The 26493-nt window shown below is 37.0% G+C and overlaps 1 protein-coding gene across 5 annotated transcripts in view; it reads left to right on the top strand.

Moving 5' to 3' along the window:
• Positions 1-26493, top strand: part of ANGPT1 (angiopoietin 1) — a 797336-nt gene that overhangs the window by 60790 nt on the left and 710053 nt on the right. For 2 of the 5 annotated variants that reach the window (XR_014056675.1, XM_081500437.1), the window contains exon 2: positions 20730-20863. The exons of the other annotated variants lie outside the window; for them this stretch is intronic. The gene's annotated coding sequence lies outside the window, so the exon portion shown is untranslated. The remainder of the gene's footprint in view (positions 1-20729; positions 20864-26493) is intronic. 5 annotated transcript variants of the gene reach the window in all.

The raw sequence follows: 26493 nt of genomic DNA, 5'->3' as shown, positions 1-26493 counted from the left end.
CCCCACCCAGGGATTGAACCCATGTCTCCTGTGTCTCCTGAATTGCAGACAGGTTCTTTACCGCTGAGCGGCCGGGGAAGCCCACTGGAGGAAGTACATGTTGATCATAAATAGATCAAATATCTGAAGTCAGTACAGAATGGAAACACAAACACACAATTAAATTTTAAATGAAAATTCGTGTGGTCTTGGGAACTGGTATAACTGCAAGAGAGTTTCTGCTTGTTTCCCTCTTTAAAAAGTTCACTCACCCCAAAATAATGAATTTCACCTTTTTCTCAAGAGCACATGAAACATTCTCTAGGATAGATCACATCCTGGGCCATAAATCTAGCCTTGGTAAATTCAAAAAAATTGAAATCATTTCAAGCATCTTTTCTGATCACAGGCAGTAAGATTACATGTCAGCTACAGGAAAAAAACTATTAAAAATACAAACATATGGAGGCTAAACAACATGCTTCTGAATAACCAACAAATGACAGAAATCAAAAAAGAAATCAACATATGCATAGAAACAAATGAAAATGAAAACATGACAACCCCAAACCTATGGGATTCAGTAAAAACAGTGCTAAGGTAAGGTTCATAGCAATACAAGCTTACCCCAAGAAACAAGAGAAAAATCAAATAAATAACCTAACTCTACACCTAAAGCAACTAGAAAACAAAGAAATGAACCCCAGGATTAGTAGAAGGAAAGAAATCATAAAAATTAAGGCAGAAATAAATGAAAGAGAAACAAAGGAGACTATAGCAAAAATCAACAAAACTAAAAGCTGGTTCTTTGAGAAGATAAATAAAATAGACAAACCATTAGCCAGACTCATCAAATAAAAAAGGGAGAAGAATCAAATCAACAGAATTAGAAATGAAAATGGAGAAATCACAACAGACAACACAGAAATACAAAGGATCGTAAGAGACTACTGTCAGCAACTATATGCCAATAAAGTGGACAACTTGGAAGAAATGGACAAATTCTTAGAAAAGTATAACCTTCCAAAACTGAACCAGGAAGAAACAAACATCTAACAGACCCGTCACAAGCACGGAAATCAAAACTGTAATCAAAAATCTTCCAACAAACAAAAGCCCAGGAAAATATGGCTTCACAGGTGAATTCTACCAAAAATTTAGAGAAGAGCTAACACATATCCTATTCAAACTCTTCCAGAAAATTGCAGAGGAAGGTAAACTGCCAAACTCATTCTATGAGGCCACCATCACCCTAACACCAAAACCAGAGAAAGATGCCACAAAAAAATAAAACTGCAGGGCAGTATCACTGATGAACATAGATGCAAAAGTCCTCAACAAAATTTTAGCAAACAGAATCCAACAACATATTAAAAAGATCATACATCATGACCAAGTGGGCTTTATCCCAGGGATGCAAGGATTCTTCAATATTTGCAAATCAATTAATGTGATACACCACATTAACAGATTGAAAGATAAAAACCATATGATTATCTCAATAGTTGCAGAGAAAGCCTTTGACAAAATTCAACATCCATTTATGATAAAAACCCTCCAGAAAGCAGGCATAGAAGGAACGTACCTCCACATAATAAAAGCCATATATGGTAAACCCACAGCAAACATTATCCTCAATGGTGAAAAACTGAAAGCATTTCCCCTAAAGTCAGGAAGAAGGCAAGGGTGCCCACTCTCACTGCTGCTATTCAACATAATTTTGGAAGTTTTAGCGACAGCAATCAGAGAAGAAAAAGAAATAAAAGGAATCCAGATTGGAAAAGAAGTAAAACTCGCACTGTTTGCAGATGACATGATCCTCTACATAGAAAACCCTAAAGACTCCACCAGAAAATTACTAGAGCTAATCAATGGATATAGTAAAGTTGCAGGATATAAAATCAACACACAGAAATCCCTTGCATTCCTATACACTAACAACGAGAAAACAGAAAGAGAAATTAAGGAAACAATTACATTCACCATCGCAACAAAAAGAATAAAATACTTAGGAATATATCTACCTAAAGAAACAAAAGACCTATATATAGAAAATTATAAAACACTGGTGAAAGAAATCAAACAGGACACAAATAGATGGAGAAATATGCCATGTTCATGTATCAGAAGAATCAATGTAGTGAAAATGAGTTTACTACCCAAAGCAATCTATAGATTCAGTGCAATCCATATCAAGCTACCAATGGTATTTTTCACAGAACTAGAACAAATAATTTCACAATTTGTATGTAAATATAAAAAAACCTCAAGAATAGCGAAAGCAATCTTGAGAAAGAAGAATGGAACTGGAGGAATCAACCTGACTGACTTCAGACTATACTACAAAGCTAGAGTCATCCAGATAGTATGGTACTGGCACAAGGACAGAAATATAGATCAATGGAACAAAATAGAAAGCCCAGAGATAAATCCATGCACCTATGGACACCTTATCTTTGACAAAGGAGGCAAGAATATACAATGGAGAAAAGACAATCTCTTTAACAAGTGGTGCTTGGAAAACTGGTCAACCACTTGTAAAAGAATGAAACTTGAACACCTTCTAACACCACACACAAAAATAAACTCAAAATGGATTAAACATCTAAATGTAAGACCAGAAACTATAAAACTCCTAGAGGAAAACATAGGCAAAACACTCTCTCACATAAATCAGAGCAGGATCCTCTGTGACCCACCCCCCAGAGCAATGGAAATAAAAGCAAAAATAAATAAATGGGACCTAATTAAACTTAAAAGCTTTTGCACAATGAAGGAAACTATAAGCAAGGTGAAAAAACCTTCAGAATGGGATAAAATAATAGCAAATGAAGCAACGGACAAACAATTAATCTCAAAAATATACAAGCAGCTCATGCAGCTCAATACCAGAAAAATAAATGACCCAATCAAAAAATGGGCCAAAGAACTAAACAGACGTTTCTCCAAAGAAGACATAAAGATGGCTAACACATGAAAAGACGCTCAACATCACTCATTATCAGAGAAATGCAAATCAGAACCACAATGAGGTACCATTTCATGCCACTCAGAATGGCTGCAATCAAAAAGTCTACAAACAATAAATGCTGGAGAGGGTGCAGAGAATAGGGAACCCTCTTACACTGTTGGTGGGGATGCAAACTAGTACAGCCACTATGGAGAACAGTGTGGAGGTTCCTTAAAAAACTGGAACTAGAACTGCCATATGACCCAGCAATCCCACTGCTGGGCATACACACTGAGGAAACCAGAATTGAAAGAGACACGTGTACCCCAGTGTTCATCTCAGCAACTGTTTACAATAGCCAGGACATGGAAGCAACCTAGGTGTCCATGGGCAGATGAATGGATAAGAAAACTATGGTACATATACACAACGGAATATTACTCAGCTATTAAAAAGAATGCATTTGAATCAGTTCTAATGAGGTGGATGAAACTGGTGCCTATTATACAGAATGAAGTAAGTCAGAAAGAAAAACACCAATACAGTATAATAACACATCTATATGGAATTAAAAAATATGGTAATGATGACCCTATATGTGAGACAGCAAAAGAGACACAGATATAAAGAACAGACTTTTGGACCCTATGGGAGAAGGCGAGGGTGGTATGATGTGAGAAAATAGCATTGAAATATGTATATGACCGTATGTGAAATAGATCGCCAGTCCAGGTTCGATGCATGAGACAGGGTGCTCAGGGCTGGTGCACTGGGACGACCCAGAGGGATGGGATGGGGAGGGAGGTGGGAGAGCAGGTCAGGATGGGGAACACGTGTACACCCATGGCTGATTCATGTGAATGTATGGCAAAAACCACTACAATATTGTAAAGTAATTAGCCTCCAATTAAAATAAATTGATTAATTTACAAAAAAAGAAGAATAAAAGTTCTGTTTATTTAGTTATGCCTAGTAGATTATCAAAAACTATTTTCCAAAATTTAAATGCCAAAAAGTTTTAAGAATAAAACTAAACAAAAATTGTGTCCCTAGTGCAGCTGTGGATACATAATTGAGTCTGTCTACAAAAACTAAGTCTTTAAATGGGAATTTGCTTTAAGAGAACTAGAAAGAACAATAAGATATGATAACAATTTGAATTAAGGATGCCTGTGTGATACTCTTAAAGAAAAATGGAAATCTTTCACATAAACCTAAGTTGAAAGTTTACAAGCTGTACGAAGCTGTTACAATAGGTAATACATGCTGAGTGTATTTATAACTTAATGATGTGCTAAATTCTGTTCACTACAAAGCTGTTCACTACTCAGTTTGTACGTGTTCTGGTTTTGTAACAAAAGTACTGCAAAAGGCCTTTGAAATTAGTTTGTATGGTAGACAAAACATGAAGAGGGAGAGTTAGCAGATATAAATTTATAGTCACAATAAGATGTTTTTATTTACCGTATTCATGGATTGGAAGAATCAATATAGTGAAAATGAGTATACTACCCAAAGCAATCTATAGATTCAATGCAATCCCTATCAAGCTACCAATGGTATTTTTCAGAGAACAATAGAACTAGAACTAGAACTAGAACAAATAATTTCACAATTTGTATGGAAATACAAAAAACCTCGAATAGCCAAAGCAATCTTGAGAAAGAAGAATGGAACTGGAGGAATCAACCTGCCTGACTTCAGGCTCTACTACAAAGTCACAGTCATCAAGACAGTATGGTACTGGCACAAGGACAGAAATATAGATCAATGGAACAAAATAGAAAGCCCAGAGATAAATCCACGCACCTATGGACAACTTATCTTCAACAAAGGAGGCAAGAATATACAATGGAGAAAAGACAATCTCTTTAACAAGTGGTGCTTGGAAAACTGGTCAACCACTCATAAAAGAATGAAACTTGAACACTTTCTAACACCATACACAAAAATAAACTCAAAATGGATTAAAGATCTAAATGTAAGGCCAGAAACTATAAAACTCCTAGAGGAAAACATAGGCAAAACACTCTCCGACATAAACCATAGCAGGATCCTCTATGACCCACCTCCCAGAATATTGGAAATAAAAGCAAAAATAAACAAATGGGACCTAATTAAACTTAAAAGCTTCTTCACAACAAAGGGAACTATAAGCAAGGTGAAAAAACAGCCTTCAGAATGAGAGAAAATAATAGCAAATGAAGCAACGGACAAACAGTTAATCTCAAAAATATATAAGCAACTCCTGCAGCTGAATTCCAGAAAAATAAACGACCCAATCAAAAAGTGGGCCAAAGAACTAAACAGACATTTCTCCAAAGAAGACATACAGATGGCTAACAAACACATGAAAAGATGCTCAACATCACTCATTATCAGAGAAATGCAAATCAAAACCACAGTGAGGTACCATTTCACGCCCGTCAGAATGGCTGCTATCCAAAAGTCTACAAACAATAAATGCTGGAGAGGGTGTGGAGAAAAGGGAACCCTCTTACACTGTTGGTGGGAATGCAAACTAGTACAGCCACTATGGAGAACAGTGTGGAGATTCCTCAAAAAACTGGAATAGAACTGCCATATGACCCAGCAATCCCACTGCTGGGCATACATACTGAGGAAACCAGAATTGAAAGAGACACATGTACCCCAATGTTCATCGCAGCACTGTTTATAATAGCCAGGACATGGAAGCAGCCTAGATGTCCATCAGCAGACGAATGGATAAGAAAGCTGTGGTACATATACACAATGGAATATCACTCAGCCATTAAAAAGAATACATTCAAATCAGTTCTAATGAGGTAGATGAAACTGGAGCCTATTATACAGAGTGAAGTAAGCCAGAAAGAAAAACACCAATACTAACACATATATATGGAATTTAGTAAATTGGTAAAGATAACCTTGTATGCTGCTGCTGCTGCTAAGTCACTTCAGTCATGTCCGACTCTGTGTGACCCAATAGACAGCAGCCCATCAGGCTCTGCCGTCCTTGGGATTCTCCAGGCAAGAACACTGGAGTGGGTTGTCATTCCTTCTCCAAGGCGTGAAAGTGAAAAGTGAAAGTGAAGTCGCTCAGTCTTGTCCGACTCTTAGCGACCCCATGTACTGCAGCCTACCAGGTTCCTCCGTTCATGGGATTTTCCAGGCAAGAGTACTGGAGTGGGTTGCCAGTGCCTTCTCTGATAACCCTGTATGCGAGACAGCAAAAGAGACACAGACTTATAGAACAGTATTATGGACTCTATGGGAGAGGGCGAGGGCGGGATGATATTGGAGAATGCCATTGAAGAATGTAAATTATCATATGTGAAACGAATCGCCAGTCCAGGTTCGATGTATGATACAGGGTGCTCAGGGCTGGTGCACCGGGATGACCTGGAGGGATGGGATGGGGAGGGAGGTGGGAGGAGGTTTCTGAAAGGGGAACCTATGTACACCCATGGTAGATTCATGTCAATGTATGGCAAAACCAATACAATATTGTAAAGTTAAAAAATAGATAAATAAACTAATTTAATAAAAAAATAATAAATAAATATGAAGGAATTTTAAAAAAGATGTTTTTATTTACAATTTTTCTATTATCATAAGTATAGCTAAAAATCATGGTGTGGAGATCATAAGTAAATCTTAGCCTATCCCTTCTCCAGCAGATCTTCCCAACCCAGGAATTGAACTGGGGTCTCCTGCATTGCAGGCAGATTCTGAACTACCAGGGAAGCCCCAAGTAAATCTTAGTCTCATGACTTTCGTATGCTGTCCATGTACAGTTATGAAATATAGTTGTAGAAGCTTGAATCTGTGAGATAAAATAGTAAAACTCTTTCATTTTATGGAAGAGATTCAGAAACTACCAACAATATCATGCTTCTATCTGTGACATTAAGGTGAATTCGTGGAGTGAAAAGATGAGGCGAGAGTAGACAGGCATCCTGTGATAAGGAGCTTTGTTTGCTAAACCAAGGATCTTTCTTTTTATCCTGTGACACTTCAGATGATGGGTGGAGAACTCAGGCTACAAGACTAGAGCATAGTGTGTTATGCTCTCAGATAGGAGGGAACCTTATTCAGGGAAGAGTTTTGTTGTGATTGCAGGCAGACATTTATTAGCTGGATGAACTTACTGTATATATGTATCTTTAAAAATATCTGAGAATATTTTAAAATTTCATACTTTATAAAGAAGGAAATGGTTTTGAGAGTTAAAAACTACATTATAGGATAAGAACTATATAGATGTATGGAAATAGCTTAATGTTATTTAAGTTTCTGTAGTTTTCACATTATTTCCTCTTTTATATTGTACTGTATTTATTGTGATTTACTCTTTTATTTTCAGCAGTAATACCAGTTATTTCTGTCTAACTGATCATCACTTTCAAATAAATATCTTAAGTTTTAATTGGTAGTCTATATTTGTAAGTTGTTTTTCTCCACTTATTTCATTTTTTCATTATTCTTATTATTTTGTTCCTTCTAAATTCTTTGGGTTTATTCCATTCATTTTTCCTAGCTTATTGATTTGAATACTTAGTCTATTTATTTTCAGTATTCCTGTTCTTCAATGAATATGTGCATAGCTATTTTGCTATAAATACTACTTTGCTATATACTATATTTTCTACATGTAGTATTTTAATTAAGCTTTAAGTATTTAATTACAAGTTTCTCAGTCACTAGCAGACTGTTTTTTAGTATGTTTTTGTGTTTTCTAGACATATAGTAGTTTATTTTTCTATTGTTTTATAACTATTTCTAATTTCCAACAAGGATCCAAAACATAATGTTTCTGATGCTGTTTAGAACCTACTGTGGCTTTCTTAATACTTAGTTTATAATCAGTTTTTCATTATAATTTCTGCAAATTTGCTTAAAATTTGCATTCTGTATTTTTTGGGTTTGGACATGTTCTGCCTCCTTTGTTTTTATATATATATATTTATCCAGAACTTTGGTATCCTTAGTTTTTTTGTCTGCTCAATTTATTAGTGTTAAAGAGAGAAGTTTTAACCATCCCCAAATATTGTTCACTTATGTCAGCAATTCATACAGTTGTTAGTTGATGTATTAATATTTCAAGATCATATATTTCATGATGCAAAATTATGTCATGATTGTAATATATTCTTGATATTTTAGCCATTATATTAGCTTATAATGTCTCCTTTTGTCTGTTACAATTTTTTGCCTTAAATATTTATTTCCCTGATATTAAAATTGCTTCCCAGCAATCCCACTGCTGGGCATACACACCGAGGAAACCAGAATTGAAAGAGACGCGTGTACCCCAATGTTCATCACAGCACTGTTTACAGTAGCCAGGACATGGAAGCAACCTAGATGTCCATCAGCAGACGAATGGATAAGGAAGCTGTGGTACATATACACAATGGAATATTACTCAGCCATTAAAAAGAATACATTTGAATCGGTTCTATTGAGATGGATGAAACTGGAGCCCATTATACAGAGTGAAGTAAGCCAGAAAGAAAAACACCAATACAGTATACTAATGCATCTATATGGAATTTGAAAGATGGTAATGATAACCCTATATGCGAGACAGAATAAGAGACACAGATGCATAGAACAGTCTTATGGACTCTGAGGGAGAAGGTGAGGGTGGGACATTCTGGGACAATAGCATTGAAACATGTATATTATCATATGTGAAACAGAACACCATTCCATGTTCGATGCATGAGACAAATACTCAGGGCTGGGGCAATGGGATGACCCAGAGGGATGGGATGGGGAGGGAGGTGGGAGGGGGGTCCAGGAAGGGGAACACATTTAAACCCATGGCTGATTCATGTCAATGTATGCAAAAACTACTACAATATTGTAAAGTAATTAGCCCCAAACTAAAATAAATAAATTTATTTTAAAAAAATAAAATAAAATAAAATTGCTGCCAAAGCTTTGGAATATACCTTTCGGTATACCCCAAAGGATACCTGGGGTATCCTTTTTATTATTCCATTCAACAAATATTGAACATCTATTGTCAAGCACTGTTCTAGGTCCTTGATATAAAGAAAGAAACAAATGATAATCTTGCTTGCAAGGAGTTTATATTTTAATCAGTTCAGTTCAGTTGCTAAGTCATGTCCAAATCTTTGGGACCCCATGGACTGCAGGACACCAAGCTTCCCTGTCTATCACCAAGGAGAGAGAGTTTGCTCAAGCTCATGTCCATCGAGTCGATGATGCCATCCAACTATCTTGGCCTCTGTCATCCCCTTCTCCTCCTGTCTTCAATCTTTCCCAGCATCACGGTCTTCTCTAATGAGTCAGCTCTTTACATCATGTGGCCAAAGTATTGGAGCTTCAGCTTCAGTATCAGTCCTTCCAATGAATATTCAAGACTGACTTCCTTTAGGATGGACTGATTTGATCTCCTTGCAGTCAAAGGGAATCTCAAGAGTCTTCTCCAACACCACAGTTCAAAAACACCAATTCTTCGGTGCTCAGCTTTCTTTATGGTCCAACTCTCACATTCATCCATGACTACTGGAAAAACCATAGCTTTGACTGGATGAACCTTTGTCAGTAATGTCTCTGCTTTTTAGTATGCTGACTGCGTTGATCATAGCTTTTCCTCCAAGGAGCAAGCGTCTTTTAATTTCATGGTTGCAGTCACCAACTGCAGTGATTTTGGAGCCCCCCCCCAAGATAAAGTTTGTCACTGTTTCCATCATTTCCCCATGTATTTGCCATGAAGTGATGGGACTGGATGCCATGATCTTCATTTTATGAGTGTTGAGTTTTAAGCCAGCTTTTTCACTCTCCTCTTTCACCCTCATCAAGAGGCTCTTTGATTCATCTTCACTTTCTGCCATTAGAAGATTATCATCTGCATGTCTGAGGTTATGCTGATATTTTTACTGATATTTTTTACCAGCTGATTTTTACCATGCTGATATTTTTACCAGCAATCTTGATTTTACCTTGTGCTTCATCCAGTCTGGTATTTTGCATGATGTACTCTGCATATAAGTTAAATAAGCAAGATGACAGTATACAGCCTTGACATACTCCTTTCCCAATTTGGAACCAGTCCATTGTTCAATGTCCGATTCTCACTGTTGCTTCTTGACCTGCATTCAGATTTCTTAGGAGGCAGGTAAGGTGGTCTGGTATTCCCATCTCTTTAAGAATTTTCCAGTTTGTTGTGATCCACAGTCAAAGGCTTTAGTGTAGTCAGTGAAGCAGAAGTAGGTGTTTTTCTGAAATTCTTTTGCTTTTTCGATGATTCAGCAGATGTTGGCAATTTGATTTCTGGTTCCTCTAGCTTTTCTAAATCCAGCTTGAACATCTGGAAGTTCTTGGTTCATGTTCTGTTGAAGCCTAGCTTGGAGAATTTTGAGCATTACTTTGCTAGAGTGTGAAATGAGTGCAATTGTGCAATAGTTCGAACATTATTTGGCATTGCCTTTCTTTGGGATTGAAATGAAAACTGACCTTTTCCAGTCCTGTGGCCACTGCTGAGTGCTGAGTTTTCCAAATTTGCTGGCATGTTTTCCAACTTTGCTGGCAGCACTTTAACAGCATCATCTTTTAGGATTTGAAATAGCTCAGCTGGAATTCCATTACCTCCACTAGCTTTGTTCATAGTGATGCTTCCTAAGGTCCACTTGACTTTACCCTCCAGGAGGTCTGGCTCTAAGTGAGTGATTACACCAACATGGTTATCGGGGTCATGAAGATCTTTTTTGTATAGTTCTTCTGGGTATTCTTGCTTCCTCTTCTTAATATCTTCTGCTTCTGTTTTATTATATCTTCTTATTTTATCTCCTATATTTCTGACTTATATATTCTCCTATAAGATATTATGAAAAACTAGAAGTGAAAACATTAAATGTCAGGTGGTGATAAGTGCTACTGAAAAATAAAGCAGTGAAGGAGAAACAGAATTGTTTGGAGTAGCTTGAAATTTTAGATTGTGTTGTCAGGAAAGGCCTCATTTTATTCAGGCACCCAGAATTCCCTGTTGAATGCTGGGCAGCGGCCATCCATACCCTCTCCTCTCAAGCATTTATGATAATGAGAGGAATGACACATAGGCACCAACAAGATAGAATATAGAGGTTATTACTTATGTAGTAAGCAGCAAAAGGATTCCCAAAAGAGAATTAACTCAAATTTAATTGGGAATGAAATAAGAGGGGACACTGGAAGCTTGGGCTTTTATTGTGGTTTGTAGATGAAGCCAGAGTGGAGGTTTAGGGTTTTGTTACTCAGATATGGGGCAAAGGAGTAAATGAAAGTTGGGGACCTGAAAGCTGTCAGCAATGATCAGACATCAAAAATGTGGTTTTGTCTTTCTTATAGCCTCCCTGGACAGAGGGAGTAGTTGAGGAGAGACCTATCCTTTTCAACCCTTTTTATCTTTATTACTTGTTACTGGATTGTTTTTAATTCAGTCTAGATATCTGTGTGTTTATCACATAAACTTATTCCATTTCCTATCCTTATTATTTGTATCAGATAGGACTTATTTTCATCTATTTAGTTTTTTGTTTGCTATTATCACATTCTTTTGTCATACCTTTTTTCTTGTTATTTTACATTAGATATAATTTTTTTCTGTTTTATATCTTAGGGGCATTATCACTTTTGAAATCTTTTATTTGGCTGTATTGACCTTTTTGTCTGAAATTTATCAAATTCTATGGATTCTATGTATTCGCATAAACAAAATGGGTACCATTTTGTGTTCCCTGCTCTGACGGCTTCCCTGGTGGCTCAGCGGTAAGGTAAAGAATTTACCTACAATACAAGAGAAGCTGGTTGGATCCCTGGGTCAGGAAGATAAGGGAATGGCAATCTACTCCAGTATTCTTGCCTGGAAAATCCCAAGGACAGAGGAGCCTGGTGGGCTACAGTCTATGGGGTCACAAGAGTCGGACAAGACTAAATCACCACCACCACCATCTCCTGTCCTGAATGCATAGTAAACCCGAAACTACCTCCCATGATGATATTTGTTGTATCTTAGGAATTTTAGTGTACTAAGGATATACATTTTTAAATATCACTATTTAATCAGAAAAAAGGCCTTATTAAATTCTGTGTTTATCTTCCTCTGAGATTAGTCTTTCTTACACATGTAGTAAAATCTTCCAAGAATTATTTCAGATAGTATTCTCATATATTAAGCTTGAGCAAAAGAGTTTTTAACTATAGTTTCCACCATGGTTTTTCCTGGTATGCAGTAAGTGATAAATAAATATTTATTGACAGTTGAGTAAATGAGTATGAAAGTGTGTAAGAAGAATGTTTTCTTACAAAGCCAGAGAAACTGATGCTTAAAATGAACCAGAATCACACACAGAAAAAAACAGTGTGTCCTAATGTTCTTTTCACAGTAAGAGCCTTAAACAGGAAAATAGATTTCTTGTTCTATTCCTACCACAAGTTTCAGAGAAAAATAAAGTGGTATATTTATTTTTAGAAAACTCTGGGAGATGGTGAGGGACAGGGAGGTCTGGTGTGCTGCAGTCACAAAGAGTCAAACAGGACTGGGTGACTGAACAACAACAACAACAACAATGGTGTAAATGATCTTTAATAATCCTAAATTTTTACTTGTGAAGCTGTGTCATTTGTAAAATATATTTTCTCTTTAAATTGCAGGGAAGGGATGAGTAGAAAGAGAAAGAATATATGTGACCTTTCCTTAAGTGCCTTTTAGGATTTAAATTAGAATATTTTAAAATTGTAAACTCCATTTATATAAAACCAGTTTTATGCTGCATTTTACTACAGTCAGATGGCCTCACAGATTTAGCAGCTCCCTCTCATGCCCTCTCATTTGTCTTTTCGTATTGCCTTTTAATCATTTGTTCATGTGTGTGTCTCCCTTATTAGACCACAAACTCTTTGAGGAGTGTGTCTTTCTCATTTACTTGTTCAACAGTTACTGAATTTTGTCTCTATGCTAGACACTGTCTCCCCTATATTTAGAGGTTTGAGCCAGTTGAGACTTGCTACTCAATAAGAATCTTCTCTGCTCCTTGTTTAGAACATTTAATAACACTTGGATCATCCATCTTTTTTGTATTCATACACCTTTTGTTAGGAAAAATGCTGCAAATTTATCCTAAAAATCCAAATGCTAATTTATTTCTCTACATCGTAAAATAGTATCTATAGAAATGTCTTTTATCAGTATTTTCCTTAATACTTTGTAAAAGGTTCATACCCAAATTGGTATATATAGAGTCAAAGCAATCCCAATGAAAAATCAGGCCAAATTTTTTTAACAAATTGATAAATGATAAATTTATATGAACTATAAAGGATCCAGAAAAGTCAAGGTAATATCAAAAAAGAAAAAATTGAGGACTCATGCTACCTTGATTTCAAAGTTATTATGAACTTAACATTAATCATGTGCAGCATAACAGAAAAATAGATCAATGGTACAGAAATAGACTTATACTTATACTATCAATTGACATTTCACAAAATCTTCAAAACTCTTCAATAGGAAAAAATATATTCTGTAGAATAAGATGACACAACTGGTATCTATATGGGAAAAAATTAATCTCAATTCCTAGTTCAACAAACTAGGATTCCTAGAAATAAATGGATTTTGAGATGGATTTAGATATACAAGCTTCTAGAAGAAAACAATGGATAATATCATTGTAACCTTGGGATAGGCAAAGATTTTTTTCAGAAAATCTATACATAAGGAATTTTCAGTTGGATATCATCAGTAGCTAAAACTTCTACTCATCAAAAGATGCTATTAAGTGCAGAGATATGCCCCAGGCAGAGAAAAATGTTGTAATGCATAATCATATTTATATTGTGAATATATAGGATTTGTTTTAAGATTATATAAAGAGCTCCTGTAAGTCAAAAATAGAAATAAAAGCAATGCAGTAAAACAATGGGAAAATGACATTTCACAAAGAAAAATACATAAGCAGCCAATCATCTTATTAAAAAGTCCTCAACCTCGTTAGAAAAGTGAAAATTGGTATCATACTGCTGCTGCTGCTGCCGCTGCTGCTAAGTCGCTTCAGTCGTGTCCGACTCTGTGGGACCCCATAGACGGCAGCCCACCAGGCTCCCCCATCCCTGGGATTCTCCAGGCAAGAACACTGGAGTGGGTTGCCATTTCCTTCTCCAGTGCGTGAAAGTGAAAAGTGAAAGTGAAGCCGCTCAGTCGTGTCCGACTCTTAGCGACTCTATGGACTGCAGCCCACCAGGCTCCTCTGTCCATGGGATTTTCCAGGCAAGAGTACTGGAGTGGGGTGCCATTGCCTTCTCCAATTAGTATCATAATGAGAGTAATTCATATGCACTGGAATTACTAAAATTAAAAATCCTAACACTAAATTTTGACAAGAGTGTGGAGGAGTCGGAGATCTCATATATTATTGTTGGAAATGTAAAATGGCCTAGATGGCTTGGAATACCGTCATTTTCTTTTTAAGTCAGACATATGTTGATGCTCTGATTGAGCAGCTGTCCTCATTTTCTCAAGTTAAAATAATTTTTTTTCAAAACAGGCTTTACAACAATATATATAGTAACCTTATATTTAAGTGGCACAAGCTAAAAACCAACAGGAAAGTAAGTAAAAGAATTGTGATATTTCATACAGGGGGATATTAAGGAACAACAGGAAAGAAATGAGAAATTAGAATTAAGGAAATAAATGAAATATTTAGGAGCAATAAAGTGGAGCAAGCTGCTGATACATACAACAGCATGGATACATCTCGAGAACATTCTTAGCAAAAGAAAGAAATCAGATGGAAAAGAATATCTTCTGTGAATGTATGTATATATAGTTCTAAGACAAGCTAAGTCCATCTCTGATGAAAGAAATTGGAATGATAGTGTCCCGGACTGTAGCCTGCCAGGCTCCTCTGTCCATGGAATTTCTCAGGCAAGAATACTGGAGTGTATTGCTCTTTCCTTCTCCAGGGGATCTTTCCTAGGCAAGAATACTGGAGTGGATTGCCATTGCGTTCTCTAGGGGATCTTCCTGACCTAGGGATCAAACCTGGGTTTCCTTCATTGCAGGTAGTTTTTTGCATTGCAGATGGCTTACCATCTGTGCCACCAGTGAAGTCCCGGCAAAAGAAAGAAACCAGACACAGCAGAATATCTTCTGTGAATTTATTTATATATAGTTCTAAGACAAGCTAAGTCTATCTCTAGTGAAAGAAAATAGAATAATAGTGTCATCTGGAGTTGGTGGTTGGGAGGTGGTTATGTGGCAGGACTGAATAGAAAGGGGTATGAAGAAAGATTTTAATGAAAATATAATGAAAATGATCTATATTTGATTTTTATATGGATATGGATTACATGAGTATATGCATTTGTTGAAATTTATCCAAAATGTACTACCTGTGCATTTCACTGTATGTGGGCTTCCCTGTGGCTCAGCTGGTAAAGAATCCACTCACAATGTGAGAGACCTGAGTTCAATCCCTGGATTGGGAAGATCCCCTGGAGAAGGGAAAGGCTACACTTTCCAATATTCTGGCCTAGAGAATTCCAAGGATTGTATAGTCCATGGCGTGGCAAAGAGTTGGACATGACTGAGCAACCTTCACTTCACTTTTTCACTGTATGTGAATTATATGTCAATCTTAAAAATTAAAAAAGACATATGGATTTTCTTAAAAACCCTTTGAAAAATATATAAGGTTTTAGAAGATGTTTATTTTTTTGTTGAATAGACAGGTAAGGTAATAGAGGCATCAACAGTTAAATGACTTGTCCAAGATGACATGATCCCTACTAGAAATTTTTATTACTGTTGCTTATTGCCAGACTCCTGGACAGATTTCTCTTACAGGGCTTTTGATCCTTGCACAGAAGAACTGTGCAGAGAGAGAAGGAAAGAGAGGAAGGTTAATTGTTTTATCTATTTAAAGGGAAATAGTGACTGTGTGGTCACAACAAACTATGGAAAATTCTTAAAGAGATGGGAATACCAGACCACCTTACCTGCCTCCTGAGAAATCTGCAGGTCAAGAAGCAACAGTTAGAACTGGACATGGAAAAACAGACTGGTCCCAAATTCGGAAAGGAGTGTGTCAAGGCTGTACATTGTCACCTTGCTTATTTTACTTATGTGCAGAGTACATCATGCAAAATGCCAGACTGGATGAAGCACAAGCTGGAATCAAGATTGCTGGAGAAATATCAATAACCTCAGATATGCAGATGACCCTTATGTCAAAAAGTGAACAGGAACTAAAGAACCTCTTGATGAAAGAGAAAGAGGAGAGTGAAAATGCTGGCTTAAAACTCAACACTCAAAAAACAAAGATAATGGTATCTGTTCCCATCACTTCATGGCAAAGAGATGGGGAAACATTGGAAACAGTGACAGACTTTCTTTTCTTGGGTTTCAAAATCACTGCAGATGGTGACTGCAGCCATGAAATTAAAAGGCGCTTGCTCCTTGGAGGAAAAGCTGTGACCAACCTCAGTTCAGTTCAGTTCAGTCGCTCAGTCATGTCTCACTCTTTGCAACCCAATGGACCGCAGCACGCCAGGCCTCCCTGTCCATCACCAACTCTCAGAGTTTACTCAAACACATGTCCATTGAGTCGGTGATGCCATCCAACCATCTCATCCTCTGTCATCCCCTTCTCCTCATGACTTCAATCTTTCCCAGCATCAGGGTCTTTACAAATGAGTTAGCTCTTCGCATCAGGTGGCCAGAGTATTGGAGTTTCAGCTTCAGCATCAGTCCTTCCAGTGAACATTCAGGACTGATTTCCTTTAGAATGGACTGGTTGAATCTCCTTGCAGTCCAAGGGACTCTCAAGAGGCTTCTCCAACACCACCGTTCAAAAGCATCAATTCTTTGGTGCTCAGCTTTCTTTATAGTCCAATTCTTACATCCAGACATGACTACTGGAAAAACCATAGCTTTGACTAGATGGACCTTTGTTGGCAAAGTAATGTCTCAGCTTTTTAATATGCTGTCTAAGTTGGTCATAACTTTTCTTCCAAGGAGTAAGCGTCTTTTAACTTTGTGGCTGTAGGCACCATCTACAGTGATTTTGGAGCCCCCTCAAATAAAGTCTGTCACTATTTCCCCATCTATTTGCCATGAAGTGATGGAACTGGATACCATGATCTTTGTTTTCTGAATGTTGAGCTTTAAGCCAAGTTTTTCACTCTCCTCTTTCACTTTCATCAAGAGGCTCTTTAGTTTTTCTTCACTTTCTGCCATAACGGTGGTGTCTTCTGCATATCTGAGGTTATTGATATTTCTCCCAGCAATCTTGACTCCAGCTTGTGCTTCATCCAGCCCAGCGTTTCTCATGATGCACTCTGCATATAAGTTAAATAAGCACAGTGACAATATACAGCCTTGACGTACTCCTTTTCCTATTTGGAACCAGTCTGTTGTTCCATGTCCAGTTCTAACTGTAACCAACCTAGATAGCATATTAAAAAGCAGAGACATTCCCAACAAATGTCCGTCTAGTCAAAGCTATGGTTTTTCCAGTAGTCATAGATGGATGTGAGAGTTGGACCATAAAGAAAGCTGAGCACCAGAGAATTGATGCTTTTGAACTGTGATATTGGAGAAGACTCTTGAGAGTCCCTTGGATTGTAAGGAAATCCAACCAGTCCATCCTAAAGGAAATCAGTCCTGAATATGCATTGGAAGGACTGATGCTGAAGCTGAAGCTCCAATACTTTGGCCACATGATGCAAAGAGCTGACTCATTAGAGAAGACCGTGATGCTGGGAAAGATTGAAGGTGGGAGGAGAAGGGGATGACAGAGGCCAAGATAGTTGGATGGCATCACCGACTCGATGGACATGAGTTTCAGCAAGCTCCAGGAGTTGGTGATGGACAGGCAAGCCTGGAAAGCTGCAGTCCATGGCGTTGCAAAGAGTCAGACATGACTGAATTGAACTGAACTAAGTAGAAGTGTAGGTCAGATAAAAGGAAAAATGATTGAGCTAACTTAAGAATTCTGTTTGATTCAAGAGATATTGATAGCATGTGTACCATCCTTTGTTTAAACCCTTCAATCAGCAAGCAGAATTTGGAGGAAAATTTTTGAGAGGTTCCTCCAAGACAGATATATTTTTCTAATGCCATATGTTCTATACTCACATTTTGAGGTATATTATTTTGACAAGATTAAGAAAGAAAACTAATATTAGGAGCTAAAGATGCAGAAAAAGAAAGAAGACATTCCTTTGCTCGGATTCAAAATAGCCTTCTAGTGGTTATCATCAACCTGAATTGGAATGAACTCTTATATGGAGCTGCCTATATTTGATTGGAAGAGAGCCAGAAAGCCTGCCTGCCTCTCCAGTGCCTGACATTCCTTGTTGCTGTTATTGTTCAGTCACTAAGTTGTGTTTGACTCTTTGCTACCCCACAGACTGCAGCATGCCAGTCTTTCTTGTCTTTCACTGTCTTCTGGAGTTTGCTCAAATTCATGTCCATTGAGTCAGTTATGTTATCTAACCATCTCATCCTCTAATGCCCTCTTCTCCTTTTGCCTTCACTCTTTCCCAGCAGCAGGGTCTTCTCCAGTGAGTCAGCTCTTTGCATCAGGTAGCCAAAGTATTGAAGCTTTAGCTTCAGCAGCATCCTTCCAATGAGTATTCAGGGTTGATTCCCTTTAGGATTGACTGGTTTGATCTCCTTGTTGTCCAAGGGACTTTCAAGAGTTTCTCCAACACCACAATTCAAAAGCATCAATTCTTCCACCCTTAGCCTTCTCTATGGTCCACCTCTCATATCCATAGTGGACTACTGGAAAAACCACAGTTTTGACTATATAGACCTGTGTTGGCCAAGTGATGTCTCTGCTTTTTAATATGCTGTCTGGGTTTGTTTATAACTTTTCTTTCAAGAAGCAATCGTCTTTTAGTTTCATGGCTGTAGTCACCATCTGCAGTAATTTTGGATCCAAAGAAAGAAGAATATGTCATGTCACTGCTTCCACTTTTCCCTTTCTATTTGCCATGAAGTGATAGGACCAGAAGCCGTGATCTTAGTTTTTTGAATGTTGAGTTTTAAGCCAGCTTTTTCACTCTTCTGTTTCACCCTCATCAAGAGGCTTTTTAGTTCCTTTTCACTTTGTGCCATTAAAGTGGTGTCATCTGCATATCTGAGGTTGTTTATATTTCTCTTGGCAATCTTGAATCCAGCTTGTGATTCATCCAGCCTGGCATTTTGCTTAATGTACTCTGCATTTAAGTTTAACAGGATGACATATACAACCTTGTTGTACTCCTTTCCCAATTTTGAACCAGTCCATTGTTCCTTGTAAGGTTCTAACTGTTACTTCTTGAGACACATACAGGTTTCTCAAGAGACAGGTAAGGTGGTCTGCTATTCTCATTTCTTTAAGAATGTTCCACAGTTTGTTGTGATCCACACAGTCAAAGTATTTACCATAGTCAATGAAGCAGAAGTAGGTGTTTTTCTCAAATTCCCTTTCTTTCTCCATAATCCAACAAATGCTGGCAATTTGATCTCTTGTTCCTCTGCCCTTTCTAAATCCATCTTGTACATCTGGAAGTTCTTGGTTTACATACCTCTGAAACCTAGCTTGCAGGATTTTGAGTATAACATTACTAGCATGAGAAATGAGTGCAATTGTGGGGTAGTTTGAATATTTTTTGGCACTGCCCTTCTTTGGAATTGGAATAAAAAGTGACCTTTTCCAGTCCTGTGGTGACTGCTGAGTTTACTGAATTCCTGTATTAGAGTAATTCTGTGGTGTCGAGAGAGTCATGATATAAAAGGCAAAGACACAATGCATCCATACTTTTCTAGCTCTTCTTTTACCCTAGAGCTTTACCTGAGAGAATGTTGGTTTATTCTTTGTCCCCTCAATAATGAAATCTTCTTTGGTCTCCGTTCTTATAAGCAGTATTAGGTAAGAGGACATCTAGCAGCAGAGGAAAGAAGAAAAGAGAGCCTTAAATAATGTCAGAGCTAGGAAATTGTTGTTTTTGTGGAGAAAGATATTAGCAATTTGGTTAAGCTGGAAATATAGTCATGCATAAAAATGTTATAAAATTATTCAGGTCCTGTGCTCATTTATGCAAATCGTCATTATTAATATACAAATCAAAAAAAATAATTGTTTAGAATTCAGGTAAGCATGTTAGCTAGATACCTAACATAGGTCTGAGTCAGAAGATCTGGAAAATAATAAATGAGCTTTAAAACAAAAAAAAGGGCGTATTTAGAAGTTATTAATTAACATAAAAAGTTTGAAAATGAAGCTGTGAAATCCCTAGATTGCTAATATAGGAATACCTGTGTAATTATACAGTTTTTATAGACTGATAACTCTCTTGATGCTAATTTTTTTGGGGCAAATTATGCTATTTCAGCTAAATGAGCAATGGAAGAAAGGGGATGAATTATGAAATCATAACCAGAAAAGGTCTGTTTTTAAAGATTCAATTTCAGTAATGCTTTCCTGACATATAAATGATCCTTGAAAACAGTGCCTCTTACCTTTGGTGTGAGTGGCACTGTACTAAGTTAACTGACTCATCTTTGATTAAGAGAGAAGGTTAGTTTTTCTATGAATCAGACATACAAAAATTCTTTTTCTAAGAAAAATATGCCAAGAAAACTAGTCCCCTGGGCTTGAGAATTTAAGCCTCTTTGTGAGTCTCAGATTCCCCAGCATGATTGATTCACACAAGCAGAAAAAATGATGTATTACAAATGCAGGTCTCTTTTGAATGCAGCCTGCTATTAAGGAATTGGTGGTAATGTTCAGTATCATCTTTGTCTCCTCAGTGCCATGTGGACTGGGTGTTTCTTCCTTATGGGTATTCTGAAATAAAAAGCAATATTGTCAACTGCCTCTTAATTAAATAAGAAGTGCATGACTTCTAAATGAAGGATGATCATGATAAGAAAAATAGTATAAGGTAAGTTCTCAGTTTCTGTTTTGAGGTTGCCTGGATCTTTCTGTGTCACAGCCAAAAATGAACTAACAGAGGCAATTGATGCATTTAATTTTGTTGTCTTGACACCACTGACTTCCTTGTGTGGGCCAGTTTATAGGCAGGACTGGGCTTGGTGTTATTCACAGTGCCTCCTGTCACTTATCCCTTAGTTAATATGACCATATAGACAACTGCTTCTCTTCTTAGCAATCAAGGAGGGGACATGGAGTTCAACTGTTGGTTTAATGGCACTTATCAGGCAAAGTCTTGGTATGATTTCTTCCGTTGCAACCTTAGTTGTCATAACAGGCTAGCATGGGAGATACTGCAGTTTGCTCTCTGAAGTTCAGATCACAGGAATTATCCAAGGAATAGAAGATAGAGGGGGCTTCCCTGGTGGCTCAGACAGTAAAGAATCTGCCTTCAATGCAGTTTGATCCCTGGGGTGGGAAGATCCCCTGGAGAAAGGTATGGCAGCTCATTCCAGTATTCTTGCCTGGAGAATCCCCATGGACAGAGGAGCCTGGTGGGCTACAATTCATGGTTCTCAAAGAGTCAGTCACCACTGAAAAAATGAAGCAGATAGAGGAGAATAATATATCTCAGTTCTTTATTGTTGTCTGAGATACATGACACGTTATCTGTGAAGCTGGAAATCAGGTATCCTTGGAAACCAGGCCTACTTACTGCACCCAAGCAAAGGCTAAGCATGTCCAGCTACATTTTTAAAGTAACAAATGTCAAGCCTTAATGTGCATGTATGTGATAATCATTGTAAGTGACTTAGAGATCTCTACAGAAACTGCCACATCCAGTCAGAAGGTAGACTGTAGTCTGAACATGAGGTTAAAGATCTTAGTACCGCTGGCTCCAGCATTGGTCCCACCTATTGCCTCATGCTTCCTGCCCTACCTCAGCTGTGGGATTGAAGATTTGACTTTAACATCTATTTATCTTTCTGGTCATTATAGCAATACTCTGTTCCCTGTCAGAAATACACTTTTTAAGGTTTTCTAAGTTACTTACTAATAAAATAGGCACTTTCATTTAAAAAGTCTTTTTTGCAGTTAAGAGATTGAACTGCATTATCTGAAGGCATTTGCACCATGCTTTGTGGATTGAGATGGAGTGTTGATGCCTATGGGAGTACTCATACTGGGTAAATTGTTCATTACTGCAGAATGGTCAGGAAGCCAGTCTCCCTCAGAACGAATCAGGATAACTTTGAGAAAGTTAGTTAAACTTTCTGGGTCTGGGTCTTAGTTTTCTTGTTTTCTGTGAGTACTAAACGGGAAATATACGTAAAGCACTTGGCACACAAAGTCTATGGAACCTAGTAGTAAATGTTTAAGAGTGATGGGTATTATTTTGTCTTTTTACTTAGATGCTAATAAAAAATTGGATAATATAAAGAATTGGATAAGAATTTTGAGGAAAGATAGTTAAAATAGCCTCTATCCCTTCCCCATGACACCTCCAACTCAGTTTCTAGCATCATCTTCATAGTATTTAGACTAATAAGATAGTAGTTTTTAGACATTAATAATATATATCTTTTGTACTTCAAAATGAGAAAAAATACTGTTTTGGTGAAACCGCAATTTATATCATTGAATGTAATTAGCAATAAGTTGGTTTTCCTTTACAGTGAGTTTGTATACAGATTAGAGCATTCCATTATCTACCAAGTCAGGAGTCCTAATATTTACCTTTCCTTGTTTCTCTATCAAAACAGCAAAAAGGAATTCTATTTACTTTGTTGAATTCTCAGCCTTTGAATATTTTGAAATCATATATGAAGCAGAATTGAAAAACATTAGCTCTTCCTTTGAACCAGAATACATGCTATAGATAGCATTATCTTTTCCTTTTTTTTGTTTGTAATATTTGCAAAGTTTATGCTTTCCCCTTGGTATATTACAGATCTCAGTGAGATGAAATGGTAAAGAAGCTATTTAAATGCTAATTCTGAAGACTAATTAATTGATGCAACAAATATTGGTAACATGGTAGTGAAGAAACCATAGTACTTGCCTTTTTGAGATAATCTGACATAGAGAGATAAATTAATAAGTATCTTTTACAGATCCAGGTAGTGACATTAGTAATAAGTACTAGGGTAAAAGTGGGCTTCCTAGGTAGTGCTAGTGGTAAAGAACCCACCTTCCAGTGCAGGAGATGTAAGAGACGAGAGTGCGATCCCTGGGTTGGGAAAATCCCCTGGAGGAGGGCATGGCAATCCACTCCAGTATTCTTGCCTGGAGAATCCCATGGACAGAGGAGCCTGGTGGGCTACAGTCCATTGGGTCTCAAAGAGTTGGATGTGACTGAAGTGAATTAGCACACATGCATACTAAGGTAAAAGTAAAGCAGGGAAACAAGAAAATGAACAAATGGGAGGAAATGGCTACTTTTTCCAGGGGGTTTAGGGAAGAAGTCTTTTAAGGGGTGACTTTGGTATAGATACTTAATTGAAATGAGCTATGTGAATATCTGGGGGGAAGAGCTTCCAGAAGATGGACTAGAAAAAGGTCCTGAAAAAGAATGAATTTGAGTTATCAAGACCTGTATAGATAGAGCGTTGTGAGTGAGAAGGAGAAAGGGAAGACTTAAAGTAACAGTGGCATGGAAGGCGCTTCCCTGGTCGTCCAGTAGCTAAGACTCCGTGCTCCCACTGCAGGAGGCCCAGGTTCGATCCCTAGTCAGGGAATTAGACCCCACATGCTGAAATTGGAGAATTTGCATTCTGCAGCTAAAGATCTTGCGTGCCACAAGTAAAAAAGATCCCATGTGCCACAACTAAGCCCCAGCACAGTCAAATAAATAATTTTTTTTTTAAAGGAGTAGCATGGAAAAGTACTTTAATAAAGACAAAAAGCCTCTGAATTCCAGGAGGAAATTTTAATTTCTTCCTCTAAAAATTCCTCATCTATTTAAGATCTTAACATCTTTAGCATCCCAATTTGATTTGTTTGTAATAGTAGACTCCTTTCTTCTTGAGACTGATGGTTTATTTTAAAATGACCAGAGCAGCTTCAGCTCCATGCAACAAATTCTGGTAAATTCTCTTTTCATTTTTATTCTGTTACAAATATTTTCTAACTTCCCTTTTTATGGTTTCTTAGATACACCCATCAGTTAAAAGTGGACATTTAATTTCCAAATACATGGGGACTTTAAAGTATTTTTGATATTAATTTCCCATTTTGATATTAATTTCTTATTTAAATCCTTTATTCTGCAATCACCTTCTGTGTTTTTTTGAATCTTCTAAATTTATTTAAGCTTTCAATGGCTAAGTCAAAGATATCTCTTGGTAAATATCATATTACACTTGAAAATATATGGATTATTTTCAAATATCTTTTGATATTGATTTCTAACATAATTCCACAGTGGTAAGAGAACAGACTCTCTATGATTTCACTACCTTTAGACAATGAAATTTTTGCACCTTGTTTTATGTCCCTGCATGGGAACTTGAATAGAATTTGTATCTTACTGTTGTGTGACAATTGTATAAATCTTAATTATATTGAATTGATTCATGGTGCTTTTCAGGTTTACTATATCCTTCTACTTCTCTGTGTATTCATTCTATTAATTTTTGAGAGTTTGATATTGAAACTCCAACTAAAAATCTTACCTACTTAAAAAAATTGTAATATATAGTGGAACTATGTGTAACTTTGTTCTGTATTTTCCAAGACTCCTGTAAATGTGTTATAATACTTCCATTATTTAAAAAATAAAAAAAGAAAGAGAAAAAAGATAAAAATTAAAAAATAAATAAAAATAAATAAAATGACCAGGAATAGTGAAAATTAGTAAACAATTCAAAATATTTTTTGTATTAAAAATGACTTAATAGATTATGCATGAACTGCTAAATGGGCCTTTACTTAAAAGAGTACTTTTAAACTTCTTATTTCTTGTTTTAAATCTCTTATGTAAAAGCTATATCCTCAAATATAATGACTGAGGTATCTTGAAATCAGAGTGCATTTTAGTTTGATTATGACTGGTCTACATGCAAGATTTATAGTATATGATTGACACAGTTATCTAGATAATTAAGGGCAGATAATAATTTTGTCTTAAATATACAAACAATTATCCAGTTAGGGAAACAAAAAATTAGACAGCTGAATGGGATTGTTAAGTAATGTTTTGATGATTTAAGTGTCAATGAATCATAAACATTAGGATTAAATTTCCTCTGAAAATATCTTGTGTTTAAAATCTGTGGAGAAGTATACTTGGAAGGGTGTATTTTGAATTTTGGTAAAACTAAAAACTCATGAAAATTGTTTGAGGTAGTTTTCTGGAACAAAATCTGGGTCTCCCCATATAACAAGCATGCAACTAAAATAATTAGTTGACAGTTTGAAGATACAAATATATTTGTTAGAAGTTCCCTGACCATTATACTCAGTCACTTCAGTCATGTCCGACTGTTTGCAACCCCATGGACTGTAGCCCTCTGCCCCCAGGTTTCTCTGTCCATGGGATTCTCCAGGCAAGTGTTCTAGAGTGGGTTGCCACCCGTCCCCCAGGGGACCTTCCTGACCCAGGGATTGAACTCACATCTCCTGTGACTCCTGCATTGCAGGCGGATTCTTTACTCGCTGAGCCACGGGGGAAGCCCATTACCAGTCATTTATTCATGCATTAAATGAATTTTGTTTGAATTACTACTATGTGTTAGTCATTGTGCTGGGTTCTAAGTTTACAAAGGAGAACACAAGAGTCTTACCTTTCACCCATTGGGGCTTATAGGTTCTTAAGGAAATTAATGGGTAATAATGAATGCCACTCCTCAACTCTCTGAAGTGGAGTTGTTGCTGATGTTGTTCAGTTGCTAAATCATGTCCAACTCTTTGCGATCCTGTGGACTGCAACATACCAGACTCCCCTGTCCTTCACTATTGCCCAGAGTTTGGTCAAATTATGTCCATTGAGTTGGTGATACTATCTAACCATCTCACCCTATGCTGTCCCCCTCTTCTCCTTTTGCCTTCAATCTTTGGCAGCATCTGTAGTGAAGAGGGGACTTCAATTCCATTCCAAGGATGGAAAGTTTAGAAAGATCATCTGGTCTTTGTACATATCCTTTCTTTAAAAACCGAGGGACCGTCTCTCTGATGAACTGTATTTTCTCTATTGAGAAAATAGATTAGAAGTTGAGATATAAGGGAGGAATGGCTTGAAGAAGTAATGGTTACTATTGCCATGTGACACAATTGCTTCTCTCCTATTATTAGTAAGGACAGGAAAGAGAAAACTCAACTATTGGTTCAGTGCCCACTCTTGTGATATCCTGAATAACATTCAGAACCTAGTTGACTTTTCTGGATAGAAACATTTTCAATAATAGTATCAAGGAAGGAGAAGTTTAGAAGTGATGAATCAGAGATGTAGAGGATAAAGAAGGAAGCAGTAGCTAATAGGCAAGAATGTAGAAAGGTTTGTGAGTGGAATCTAACGAAATTGAAAAGATCTATGGGAAAGTCAGAAAACTGTGGTCTTAAGAGTAGAGAGAAGGCATTTCCAGTTTCAGAAGTGGAACGTTTCTGGGTATGTCCAATGAGAAGGATAGTAAGTGGAGTAAA

This window comes from Giraffa tippelskirchi, chromosome 6 (assembly GCF_054371585.1).
Source record: "Giraffa tippelskirchi isolate mGirTip1 chromosome 6, T2T-mGirTip1v1.2.pri, whole genome shotgun sequence".
In the NCBI taxonomy this organism is placed as follows: Eukaryota; Metazoa; Chordata; class Mammalia; order Artiodactyla; family Giraffidae; genus Giraffa; species Giraffa tippelskirchi.
Note: the sequence above shows the minus strand (reverse complement) of the source record. Positions and strands in the feature narration are given on the sequence as shown.